Below are 13,658 nucleotides of genomic sequence, written 5' to 3'. Positions count from 1 at the left end.
TGGATTTCCCTAATCCTGGTGTATGTTGTCATGACCTAGTTTGGTATTGAAATTTGGTGAATACCTCTTACTTGGTAATCCCTGAATATAATATAGGCACCCTCTCTGCTTTAGTGACCTATTTTAGGGGGAAATTGTTTTGTTTTGAAACAGTCCTCTAAGCCATGGCATCAGGGCTCTGAAGTAAAGGGGATCTTTAGCAATTATATATATATATTTTTTATCTTAAAACAAATAGTTGAATAAAAAGAAAGTTTTCTCTCAACTCATTTAAAGAGAAAAGTGTTTACTGGAACAATTATTTTGAGAATAGTGGCCAGACTGATTGCTGCAGTCACAATACCTCATTTTTTCTTAATAGTTTTCATGGCAATATGGTCTTTATATATTTGCATTTTGTCTCTGTGTACTCCAGCTGTGTGGATGGGTTATTGTTTCCAATACATAAATAGCTTTTTTTTAATACTGTCTTTGAAGTCATGTTTTTTGAGTGTTTGTTTCAAGTGTCAATCTGCAGAGAGGTGGTTGAACCTTAAAAAATGCAATTTTCCTTTTACCACCCTTGAATAGTCAGACTGTGCCAGTTCTAACCTTGAGCCGTCAGAATAGATAAATCCTTGCAGAATGTATTCTGATTAGATTATCTGCTTTATCTATACATGAGCATGGAACAACAGGAATTGCTGCTTGCAAGGCAGAGTAAATGCAATAATAGCAGGATGCTAAGGCTTGCTGGGAGACGGCGTTAATACTTGGGGCAAACAATATTAATGGAGCTTGGATCTAACAGCAAACAATAACCCAATTTATTACACCAAAGCTATCTTCCCTGCATGGGTCCTCTAAAAGCCATTGTCACCATGGCAACCATTGTAGAAATGCTAAAGCTGTTTTAGGTACTCAGGAACTTTGTACTTAAAAGTGGGATCATAAATTGAAAGGTTGTAGCCTACATGTTGACCCATTACCATTAGGGTAAAGTTTGCTCCAATGGATATGACCGATCAAAGTCTACATGTTCACTTTACTTTAGGGAACACTAATTATCAGTCAAGAAAATGCAAATGAAAAGGATAGCATTGGGTTGTTGTTTATCATTTTAAGTGATGGCTATTGAGACAACTCCAATTTAATTATTGTTTGAAATATTTGTATCTGTTTTTTGTTTGCATCTTTAATAACATTGAATAGTCCACATGGTCTATTTTTGTGGGTTCACTGACTCATCATCTTTTCTGTTTTTGCAAATGCAAATTTTCTTTATTCTCTTTCAAAATCTACTGTGTGCAAATTTTGCATTTAGTATACCTTCTACAAGTTGTCATAAATAAAAAAACTGGTGAGTTTGAACAAGAGAAGAAGAGTATGGGTGTGTTTTCATCTTGGGAGACGCAAGTCTTTTTTTGTGCGTTTGTAATCTGTCTCCTTTACGTTTTACAGGCCCACAGAAACAATCCATGTTTTCTACCTTCAATTAGAATGTTGTGGCATGTAATTTGACACCTCCTGCAATTTTTTTTACATTAAATTATGAGAAGTTCACTAAAGTAAGACTTTTGATGTTATATATGACAAGTATTGAAGCTGGAAATCCTTATCTCTGGCTGTAATTTATAGTTATCATTTTTGATAGATTTTAATTTTGTTAGTTTTGGCAGACCTAATTTCTTTCACTTATCACTTATAAGTTTCCATTCTGCACTTTGAATGCAACAACATAAACCTAATGCAGCATTAAAATATATCAATATATGCAGCTTTAAAATATGTATAAATAAATGCATACTGTGAATAAAGAACCACTGTAGTCTACAAAAACAAGACATTTTATAATTACACAAGGTTTTTAACTAGAGGCTAATCATTTATTATGTAAGTAATCAAAATATGTTCCAACAATGTCATTCAAAGCCCTAATTAGAAATTATAATCCCATATTTATATTTGCATTCTGTCAACCTTTCTTAAAAGGGGAAAAACAGCATGAATGGAACATCAATCTGAGAAACAATACTGAAAACAATAGGGTTTATACATGCAATTATATTAGTCATGCAGGTTTTTAATCTAAAAAAACACTTTGTTCCTTGGCAACCTTTTTGAAAAGGGCTAACACATTTAAAACAGATAAATCAACAATCATCTGATTTTTTTGAAAATAAGCATCCTTTTGCCTTTATTTACACTAATAGGTAAAAATCTCCTCTTTCTGGAAGCTCATCTTTCTGCTTTGGAGCTGCCATTACTACTACTGAACAGCAACCTATTGTGCCCTTTGATTCATATAGATGTAGTCTTGACTGTCTCAACATCTGAACTGTGACCTCAGAGCTTATTCTTCAACCCAAAAGGTAAGGTTGAGCAGAACGACCCCTGTTGATTTTTTGAGTACCTCTGAACTGAATGAAACTTTCCCCAGAATGTATTGCTGAGATGCCCACTCTAATGACTTCAGCTACAGTTTGACTGACGTCAGTGCAGTTTCATAGTTGATCCTTGACAAAAGCCTGTATCAAGAAAAAATACATCAGCAAAGGGAACAAATTTTGCACTCATGCTGCTTGTAGCATTAAGGTCAAGATGTTCTTTGGTGGTTCAGATAATATCTCCTGCCTTGCAGTGAGGCCATCAAATAGCAGCTATTTGATGACTATTCTATTCAAATGCACTTTGTACAGTTATTAAACTTACCTTGTATTGTACCCATTTATTCGGTGATTGAATAGACTGTCAAGGAAACCAAACCTGGATATGTTTTAGGAACTTTGTACATCAATAACAATTAGAACTAAGAAGCAATTTAGCAATATTTCATAAACCACACCTTGAAGTCAATGCAGAGGTCAGCTGAGTGTTGATTAGGCCATGGAAAGTGTTTTGAAGGAAATGAGACAGTTCATTTGGTACAACAGCAAAAACTTTAGAAGCTCAGGTCGAAGTAACATACAGACAAAAACAATTCTCAGAGGTGAACAAAAGATTATCTGTATATCTAGACCAATTTATCCTTGCAATCATACACTCACCAGCCACTTCATTCGGTAAAACATTGTAGCTTTATTGGCCTTCAGAGCTGCTTTATTTCTTTGTGAGATAGATCAAACAAAGTTCTGGAAACATTTCTCTAAGATTTTAGTCAACGTTGACATAGTAGCGTCATGCAGTTGCTGCAGATTTGTCAGCTGCACCAAATCTTAAAGATGCTATTTTGTATTTAGTGGAGATGCTTTGCGAAACGCCTGGGTGCTCTGACATGAGTTTTTAAAGAGACAGTCCCAATTTTAAGGCAATAAATTACAAAGTAATTTTCTTCATATTTGATATAAATAGCAACTTTATTACAACTGCAGGTAACATAGTTACTTGACTGTGCTGTAAAATGGCACTTTGTGCCTGGAAAATACATAATATTACCCCTTTAGTTAACAGTGTGACATAGTTTGTATCACCTGATCATGATGATATTTCTCATTTCTTTTCAGTATATATTTATGCTTCCAATTCAGTTAAAGCCTAGTTGCGTGGTTGGTTATGCATTTAATTTAATTTGCTGTCTGCTTTGGTCAGCAGTTATAAAAAAACATTTATGATAAAATATTATTAAAATATATTTAATTGATATTTAAAGACTTTTGTATTGAGCAGTTTATTTTGATAGGAAAGAAACAGGAAAAAGATAAAACAATTTGTAACAGTTCATAAATCTCCATCAAGCTTTGTGAGCTGCTCACTTGAGTCTGAGCACCCCTAAAGGTTGAAACAAGTATCAACCACTCATTTTAATGTATTGTCATGCTTAAAGGCAGTTTATTTCTACAATAAGATCTGGAGGCTGCTGACAGGTTTCAAAACTCTTCAAATGTGATTCATATAATTTTGTTAACGATTAAAAACGACCTGATGGCACTAAATAACAGGTTTTGAGCAGACTTATTTTGAAGGCATGGTCAAAACTATCACAGTTAATTGCAGTGGTCTTCACACAATCCAGATGTGTGGTTTCCATTGGCAGTATTGCAGCAAATGGTCATGCTACCTTTACATTGCAACTGTATATTAAAGGCATATCTCATACAAATAATCTTTTGAGATGTATTGATTTTAGACATCTGTCCTCCATCAGTGTGATATCTTTGTCGACAAAAACTAAAGCAAGACAAACCAACTCTGATTTTTAAAGAACATTTTGAGATTCATATTTGCACTGCAAGCCCATAGAAAGCATAAAATATACTGTTTTCCTGTTCAAAGACAGCTGGAACTTGATCATAAAACATTTATCTACTCGTTCATTCATATTCTATGCCCACTTAATCCTTGCAGGGTGGGGGGTGGTGCCTGTCATAAAATATAGAATCTAATAATTTATATCCAGAGTTTGTTCATTTATATCATAAGGATGATGACAGAGAATTAGATGTTACTGTTGGGATTAATGTAAATTTTTTTAGGTTGACCCAGCATATCTCTAAATAAAGCACCAGTTCTTCAAGAGAATCCTAAATCTTTGTGTGCCTAGGGTTAAACTCGCATCAGGTCAAGTGAATTTAGCCTTGCAGCTTGTACTTCATACACTCATAGTAGTCTTTTGTGACTCTTAATGAACTGTAAAAGTGAAGCCTGCTTCACTTTCAAAAGACTGCTTGAAGGCATCTAAAATTAAATGGATATCAGGCGTTCATCTAGCACCATCTCTCTCTTTTTTAGTAAGAACAAATGTAAATGTCTCCTTAATCTCTGTAATCAATTTTATATATTGAATGCAATTACAGCGGATTATACGAATAGTATTTTATTCATTCAGACACACTGTTTGGAGGGTAAAGTAGTTAAAAGATTTGAGAAAACTGATAAGGAGATAAGCAGCTTTACTTTGACTCTCGTGTGATATGGCAAATATTCCTGTGCTGCCAAAGTAAATAAAGAAATACATAAAATGGTTTCATGTCATTTTTATGTAATAATTGAGAAATTAAAAGGCACACTGACATTTTTTTTCTACGTACACTTATAGTGGCACTTTAAAAACCAAAGGATATATAGATAATAAATAGGCTTAACAATACATGCTACTTAAAAAAAACAGAAATATTTGAATGTGCAATTCAAATAATTGAATGTGCAATCATTGAAATTACTTTTTTTTTAAGTGAATCAGAGTTTTCTGGAACTTTCTTTTTGCTGAGACATGACTGTCCGTGGGGTGAAAATATGATGTATGAGAGGAGGCCTATTTCTCTGCTATTATTCAACATAGAAAAGTCAAAGGAAAATGGCTGCCAAGACAATCGCTACAAACCTGAACTTACATTTACAGTCAGGACAATGAATAAAAGTTTTAAAACCAATGACATGGTGACAATGAACGCTGGATAAGGTTTATCTGACCACCATGCACAGTGGCTAAACTAGCCGTTTTTTTTTTTTACAATAATATGTTTTAATCATTTCTTCATTTAATGTTTTTCAAACATATTTCCCTAAACTGACACTAAATTTGAGGTTGTACACATTCCTGGATGTGAAAAGCTTATACTGATGACCAAGTGTATTAAACAAGTCTTAGTTATGATTGTAAAAATACTTACTGTGGTTTGAATCTTTTTTTCTGATAAGTATGATAGCTTATCTTTCAGACTGTTTCAAAGTGATCATTTATAGTCAGATTGATTTTTGTTGTCTTGTATTTGCAAAATGAATGTAGTCTTTTGTAACTAAGTCCTCTCTTACAACTGAGGACTTGTTAAATCATTAAGTCCTTCCACCACAAACAAGATAGTTTTGATAATGATATAAAATCAACCAACCGTGAACCAATCTAATAAGCATAAAGTGTCATTTGCCAACTCTTGGCAACTTCTGAAACCATTAGAGGCTTGGAATTCATCATGCCTATTGCCTCAAGCAATGAGCGATATGAGCAGAAGAGTCTGCTGAGATGTGTTATGATGAGCAGTTTGTAAGGAATTATGATAAACCGGAAGGAAATTTGGATGATGGGTGAGGTGGCAAACAATGCAGTCACGCTTGACAAATCTTTAACACTACAACATCATATTCTAACAATATTTTGCATTTAAAATATTCCATTTTAACTTTGATAACTGTAAAATAAGAGTTAAATGATTAAGATGGGTACTTTTCATCAAATTTTCATCAGAGAGATTTTTGAGAATTCAGTCAATGAGGCCTTGATTTCAGTGCAACGCTGCAATCGACATCACCCTGACCTATATTGACTCAGTCATGTTGTGAACCTTGAGGAGAGTGGATTCAGGTTGGGCAGAAAAAAAAGTAAATAAATAAGAAAAAAGAGCTGGTCTGCTTACCTCATGTAACTTTTTAAGGGCTGAAAGATTGGTTTTCTTTCATGCCTGGTAACTCTCATTACACTCCACCCAGGGGGTAAAAAATCCATTTGTAAAACTTAACTCTAAATGCATTTCTTGCAATAACTATTGAATTGAGGAAGAGAAATAAAAAATAACTGAAATCATGCCATGTGTCAAATAGACAGTAAATCAATTTGTTGTTTTGTTTTTTTAACCACCTTTATTTAATTATAGCTTCAAACTCTTTCCTCTCATACTGTTTTCTTACTCACGAAAGCCGCTTAATGCTCAAACGGCTTATGAGATATCTATGTACCCTACACTGCAGCTTACATTATAACCATGCTCATTTGAGTATACATTGTCAGTGTCGACAACAACTTTGCCAGATTTGCTATGTCATATTTAAATGACAAAATGCTTTGTTCAAGTTCATTGCTGCCTTGGGCATAGGAAATATGAAAGGTTTCAGTATTATGCACAATCCAAACACAACAGGCAATTTTGTGCTTAAAGGGATTTTTTACAGTTTTTTTTTTTCAATTGTTTATATTTTGCAGAAGCAATAGAAAATATGACAGTTGTTCTAGATTTATAGCATCTTCACAGCATGTTGTCAGAAACCTAGAGTTAAATCCAGTAACTTTTATCTTCAGGCACCATTGTCTGAAGCAACTGCAGAGAAACCCTGCTGCTACGTAGGAAGTTAGACTCTAATTAGAGTCCAACACAAACAATGTTGCACAGGTGCAAAACTTTATATGTAACGTATTTTGGCTCATCCATAGGGGCACCATCACCTCTGAAATTGACATGGTTTTAGTGTTCATCATGCCCTTTGTAGCAACTACTTCCTAGTGACAGAAGATGCTAAAAGAGAACATAAACCATCCTTTGGTCACAGATGTAAATACACAATTGCAAAAACTGTTTGGCTTGTCAAAAGTATTACAGAATATTCCACCAAATGCAGTCGGTAGCAGATGCGGTAGCAGATGCACCCTCTTACCCTCTGTGCCAATGAGATACCCATACAAATAAACAAGCTCAAACACTGCTGGAATTTCAAACCTTCCTCTGAAGTCTGCTCTCTTTGCAGTTTTTCAGACTCTGTGATAGTTAGCTACTTTCAAGAGAGGGGGGTTCCAGAGAGAATGACTGGGGTTGACTGCTAATCTCTGGCTTGGGAGTGCCGTGTGGAAACTTCTGTAGAGTATTGTGCTGAGATTTGATATTTGTTTTAAAAAAGTGAAGAAGGATGGTGAAAAAAAGACTTTGTGTCCTCACCCCAGTCTTTTTTTGCTTTGGTTTATGTTTGGACAATTTATTAAAAACCTACATTAACATGTTGATCTTTTGTTGGAAGTCCTACGTAAACCCATTTTGAAAAAGGGATTAAATAAATTAAAGCTGCTATAATGTTCCACTATTCCACATTGCCTTTTTCAAAACAAACTTTTTTTGTTGTTTTTATATATATATATATATATATATATATATATATATATATATATATATATATATATATATATTATAAAGCATAAGTTATCAACTAGCAACTTGGGGATTTGTCTATGAATCACAATATATAAGTGGGAAGTACAATCAAATCTAAGTGATGTGTATTTATCTTGTGTATACTTTTTTTTTTTACATTTCTTCCTACTTTGTGATTGCAATAATGTCAATAGAAATTGTAAATGAGTTTTATGTTGTTGGCTCGAGGGATTATTTGATATGGATTGTATTTTCACAGTATCTGTCTTTTGATTATGATTGTGATGTACAAGAAGTTTTCAACTGTTGGAGATTTACTGTTTCCTTTGAGTGTTAGGAATCGATCTGTGAGGTTTATTGATGCATCCTCTGTGGAGACTATGTGCTTTCAGAAACTTTATTAACTTTTCTTTTTATATACAGTACAGACCAAAAGTTTGGACACACCTTCTAATTCAATGGGTTTTCTTTATTTTCATGACTATTTATAAGGCAATAAATCCCACTTATTAACCTGACAGGGCAGGTTGACCTATGAAGTGAAAACCATTTCAGGTGACGACCTCTTGAAGCTCATCAAGAAAATGCAGAGTGTGTGCAAAGCAGTAATCACAGCAAAAGGTTGCTACTTTGAAGAAACTAGAATATAAGGGGTATTTTCAGTTGTTTTACACTTTTTTGTTTAGTGCATATTTCCACATGTGTTATTCATAGTTTTGATGCCTTCAGTGTGAATCTACAATGTCAATAGTCATGAAAATAAAGGAAACTCATTGAATTAAAAGGTGTGTCCAAACTTTTGGTCTGTACTGTATATAGTCAATTAATATGAACATAGCCATCCTTCATAACTTAATCTATTTTTTTTAAATCAGTCTTTTATTTATGCATAAAATTGTATTCTCCATACCCACAAAAGTTTTTTTTGTTGCTTGTCCCAATACTTGTCATAATTAAAAATGAAATGTTGTTGCCAGGTTTTTCTATTTCACAACCAACATTGCTGGGTTGAAGCTTAAACTTATTACAAATAAATATAACACAACACGTAGTCAGGTTACTTCTAAGCGGATGATAAAACAGGGTATAAATCCAAACCACCTTTTTGACCTTTACTTCCTATGATTAACTTATTTTTATGGATGTTCTTCTCCATTCCAATCTCAACAAAATCGTTTGCCAGGTCTCTGAACACCTACCCTTGTAGCCTCGTCCTCTGATTCTCTTGTTCTCTTTTTTCTTTGTCTAACCTCCATTTCCTTTTCTTATTTCCTTCTTTTTTACTTTCTTCTCCTTGATGTCATTGCTTTGTGCTGTGTACTACATGTCTCTCATTCGCATTGATGGCTGCATTTCTAATAGCTATTGAAGGATGGTTGCAGTTGTCTCTCTTCATGTGGACTCATTTCTACCTCTGGGATCTGGTTAGGCCCTCCACATGAAAGATGACGGTACATCAAATGCAGTTAAGTATTTTCAGATTATTCATTTCTCAATAGTCTCAGAGGCAAGGAGCAGGGATGCAGGGGATAAAATTGCTTTTGTGCTGCTTCAAAAGATTTCATGATTTCTATGTTCTGTATGTTTCTGCTGTAAATTGGCACCACCTCAATTTACAGCAAAATTGGCGTGGTGCCAATTTACTATAGGAATCAAGTGCATTAGCTACCAAACTGGTCTGTAACATATAATGAAAAAGACACAACAAAATATATGCATTTGATAATCATAAATGAAGATGCTGTGTACAGCATTGCTGTTAAATCTGGCTATTGAGTCTTAGTGCAAATGCAGCTTTTAATACCACAGAAAATTGTACAAAAGCAAGATTGTTAGAGAACATCTTTCTTCATGCTGCGAATTTAAACAATTTCTTAAAGTTATTCTGCGAAAACACTTTTGCACAAATGCCTATCTGTGTACTATGACATAGGACATGCTTTGGAGCAAAACCTATTTAATTGTAGCTCCTATAAACTCTACAAAGCTCAGCCAGTCCACCATTAGTGTCCCTACAGTTAGTTGCATCGATGCAGTGGTCATCTTTTTTCCCAGCAGCTCTTGTCTGTAATCCTGTTTTTGTATTTGTGTTAACGCTGAGGCCCTGTGCTGTTACACTTCACTAGAGTCTCACAATTTTGCTCTTACAAAACCCAATGGACCACTGACTCCGCATGATATCTAGAGTGATAATTCACATGTTTCCAAGCAGATAGCGTAAAGCTTATTTTTCTCAAACTGTTTCCTCCCTGTTCCTGCTACTTTATAGGGGAAAAAAAGTGTGCATGTGAGTGTGGAGGTGTGTTTCTGTGTGTGCATTTAACAGAGTGAGTAGCTTGACAGCAATGGATGATGCCATACCCTGTCAGCTCAACCCTCATATAAAGAGTTCCCCTCTTGCAGATTTGTGACTACATAAAACTACACATTTACTGTAGATGCAATTCATCTGTGGTGGTATTCCTCTTAAATCATTTTTTCCCCGCAGTATGAACATGAAGAACTTCTGAATATAATCTGTTGGTTAAACTTATGAAAGAGCTGTGCGATGCAGAAACCCAGCAACTGCAAACTGTCAGTGCTAAATATATTAAAGTGTTTTTTTATATCAGTAAAATCATTGCTTTGCCTTGCAGCCATATCTGTACTCTGAACTTTTTTGTATTTCGCAATGTCACAACCACAAATTCTATTGTTTTTGGAGAGTTTGTATGTGCTAAGCACACATAGTAACCTATAATTGTAAATGGAAGATAAAAAAATCTATTAATTTTTTAGAAAAAAAGTCTGAAAAGAATAGCAAAAATCTATTAGCGCCACCTAATCAATGTCAAAAAATGACAAATATTTCAAATATATTGCTGCCAGATTGGCACATTTAGTCTGAATTCTTTGCTCATTCTTCTTTGCCAAACTACCTTGAGTTCAGTTAATTGTGCACAACTAGTTTTCCTGACATTTGGCATGTAGATCATAAAGTAAAAGTTTGGTCTGCTATGACAAGAACACCTACTTGTAGGGTATTTTATAGCTTATTTCAACAATTATGTTTTCTTCTTTAATGTTAGGACAATAACACCTAATAGTTGTCATGTCTACAGATTTTTCATCTGAAGTAAGAGGTAACTAAAGGGATATTAAGTGCTTTTTATAAATATTTGAATTGTGTGAGTTGCATTTCTAATCAAATCCCTATTATTCCCTCACATAAAATTTCAGCTCAATGTCAACAAATGCTTATTGAAGGCAGTTTAATAACAAAAAAATATGAGTAGATATCTGCCTTTCTATTGAGATCTGTTATTTCGTAGTGTTATATCATAAAATATATTATACTTTTGTCTTTTTTAAGAATACTAACAATATAATTCTAGTTCAGTGACAAATGGTTAGTTTAGAACATACATATAGATGGAGCTTTTAAAACTTTTGATGCTTCATGTTACTAAAATGAAAGGGGTTATTAGGCATTTTATCTATGTGCAACCCTCACCCTTTTTCTACCAGCTTAGTCAGAAGAGCTGCAAGTTTTTGTTCTATAATTCTTACATTTCTATGAATAATGGAGAAGTCTTTCAGAGCATAGGTGCATCCTGCTCTCCTGAAGCCCAAGGTTCCCAATTAGAAGCATGGATCGGTGCCAGAGCACATGTTTCTTCACTGTATTTGTTGGCACTTTTGAGATATACCCTCCTGAAGAATTAATGAAACCAGCAAACAAAGCCGTGCTTGCTGCAGATATTTCATGCTGCCTTCACAAATTTGCCACTGTGCAGTAAGAGATTGTCACATAGCAGGCCTCTTCTAAATAGCTGAGGGAGCATAAAAGCACTGTATTTGTAAGGGTTTTGGTATCTGATTGTGCTAAGTAGATTAGTTTGCAATTCTTTTTATGAGCAAGCATTATCATTTCAAGCCACAGGGCAGAGGTTACAGTTTGTGTTACAGCAGCTAAGTTGTATGGAAGCCAACCTTAACATCTATGGTTTTTCATGTTAATGTTTTCAACTCTCTTGTACGACTAAAACACAAACACACTTTCTCATTTGCTAGAAACAAGTTGTGTTGTACCAAGAGAAGTCTGGAGAGTTTCATAGTGTGAAGAGTCTTGGCAAAGCAAATTTTAGCTGGTATCCCTCAGACATACACCTCAGATTTGAGCTGCAGGAGAGTTTTTAAAGCTTGTGTTCATTTCGTGTTCATAAAGAAAACATGGCTTGTTCCTTAAAGAAATAAAGCATGCTGTCTTAGGCTTTGTCAGACCTCTTGTTTTCTATGAGCATAGACTCCCACGGAGCACAGCAGCTACCTCCACAACACACTGTGGCAAAACTTTGAGGGGGAAATTGGATTTTGGAACTGTGTTCGTACAACTGGTTGACAGAAAGGCTCTTCTTTTTTGGTTGACGTAGGCTTGGCATTACTGGAGGTATTATTCTGTGTGGCTTTTTCTTTATTTCTTTATTTATTGCATTTTAGATAATGTGCCCTGTTGTTTGGCTTCCTAAACAACATCACCATTAAAAGCATTTGTATGTTTATATGCCTGAAGGAGATCAATTATTTAAATATTCCCATCATTCATTAAGAATTGAAAAAAAGAAAACAAAATAACATTCAAAACAACTTAAGCCCCTGAAATAGTAATTACTATTTTTTTTCAACATTTCAATACATAAAGAAAAGTGCTTATTAATTTAGATGAGAGTATTCCCAGATTGGTGGCATTTCTCTAGAATCTGTGTTGATTAGTAGTTATAAAGTTTTTCTGCTGCATGGTCTGCTTTGTTAAAGTTGAAAAAGACTGTGGTCTTGGTTAATGCATTGATGTTTCAGTGGCTGGTATAATATTGTCTGGTCATAAATGCACTATGCAAATGGTACTCTATGCCTTTCTGTACCACCTACAATACACCACAAAAACCTCTTAAGGACGTCTGTCTGGACCGTGGCTGGAGATCACAGCAGTTTCTTGAAGCCACTGAACTACTTGCTTGATGTGCTTCTTTCGTTTATCAAAATCAAAACCATTCCCCCTTGTAGAGGTCCTGGCCACAATGGAAAAGTTTTTCACTTTAATTTTACCCTACATTTTCCCTCCTTCCTGTCCAGCCTTCCCGTCACTGTTGCCGCTACAGGAAATGGAGGCCAATTTATAACTGATGTTTATTGTGTGGGTTTTCTTTTCACCTGCCATGTAAAAGCGACCTGCAGTTTCCCAGCAGGCTGTTATGTGTCTTTCAGCAAGTTGTGGCATCTATCTGGTCAGTCTTCCACAAAGGGCTGATTAGAAGACTAGAGCACAGAGCACCTCTTGTAAGATTTCTCATTCCAAAGAAAGTCAGGGTTTCCCATTAAAGTTTTGATGACTTTTTCAAAGCAAACAACATTTTTCAAGTTTACAATGCTAGTTCTGAGTTCAGTTCAAAAAGGCTATAACTGAAAATTCAGACTGCAAACTTTCTGATGTAAAAGCACAGTCCCAGCTTGAGCTATTTAAATAATTTTAATAATTCATCTCCTCCTTGTTTATTAAATAATGTTTTTTTTGATGATAGTTTACTAAAAGTTATGGCACTGTCTGCCACTTAGCATACTAATAAAATGATTGGGTGGTATTCCTAACTTGGCCGATGTCATCTAAGTCATGGCTGTTTAGTTCTCCTTATCTTGCTCATTAATTAACTGTGTTTTAATTGGCAAAATTCTCAATAAACTGAGTTTTATTTTTTGTATTTTTTTCTTTGTTTTCAGAAATGAAAAATCAATGAAAAGCAGCCCATGAAGGCTACCTTTTTAAGACTTTTGTCATAAATTCCTAATTCTGGT

General features: G+C 34.7%; 1 protein-coding gene and 1 long non-coding RNA gene across 5 annotated transcripts in view; both read left to right on the top strand.

Annotated features, from left to right (window-relative positions):
- The window catches only part of pcdh9 (protocadherin 9), a 194,690-nt gene that overhangs the window by 78,968 nt on the left and 102,064 nt on the right, over nt 1-13,658 (top strand). The window lies entirely within an intron of this gene.
- The window catches only part of LOC114142965 (uncharacterized), a 35,533-nt gene continuing 24,067 nt past the window's right edge, over nt 2,193-13,658 (top strand). The window contains exon 1 of the long non-coding RNA XR_003595134.1: nt 2,193-2,351. This is a non-coding gene — a long non-coding RNA (uncharacterized LOC114142965). The remainder of the gene's footprint in view (nt 2,352-13,658) is intronic.

The sequence above is a fragment of the Xiphophorus couchianus genome, chromosome 4 (genome assembly GCF_001444195.1).
Source record: "Xiphophorus couchianus chromosome 4, X_couchianus-1.0, whole genome shotgun sequence".
Taxonomy (NCBI): Eukaryota; Metazoa; Chordata; class Actinopteri; order Cyprinodontiformes; family Poeciliidae; genus Xiphophorus; species Xiphophorus couchianus.
This window is presented reverse-complemented; position numbering and strand designations above follow the sequence as displayed.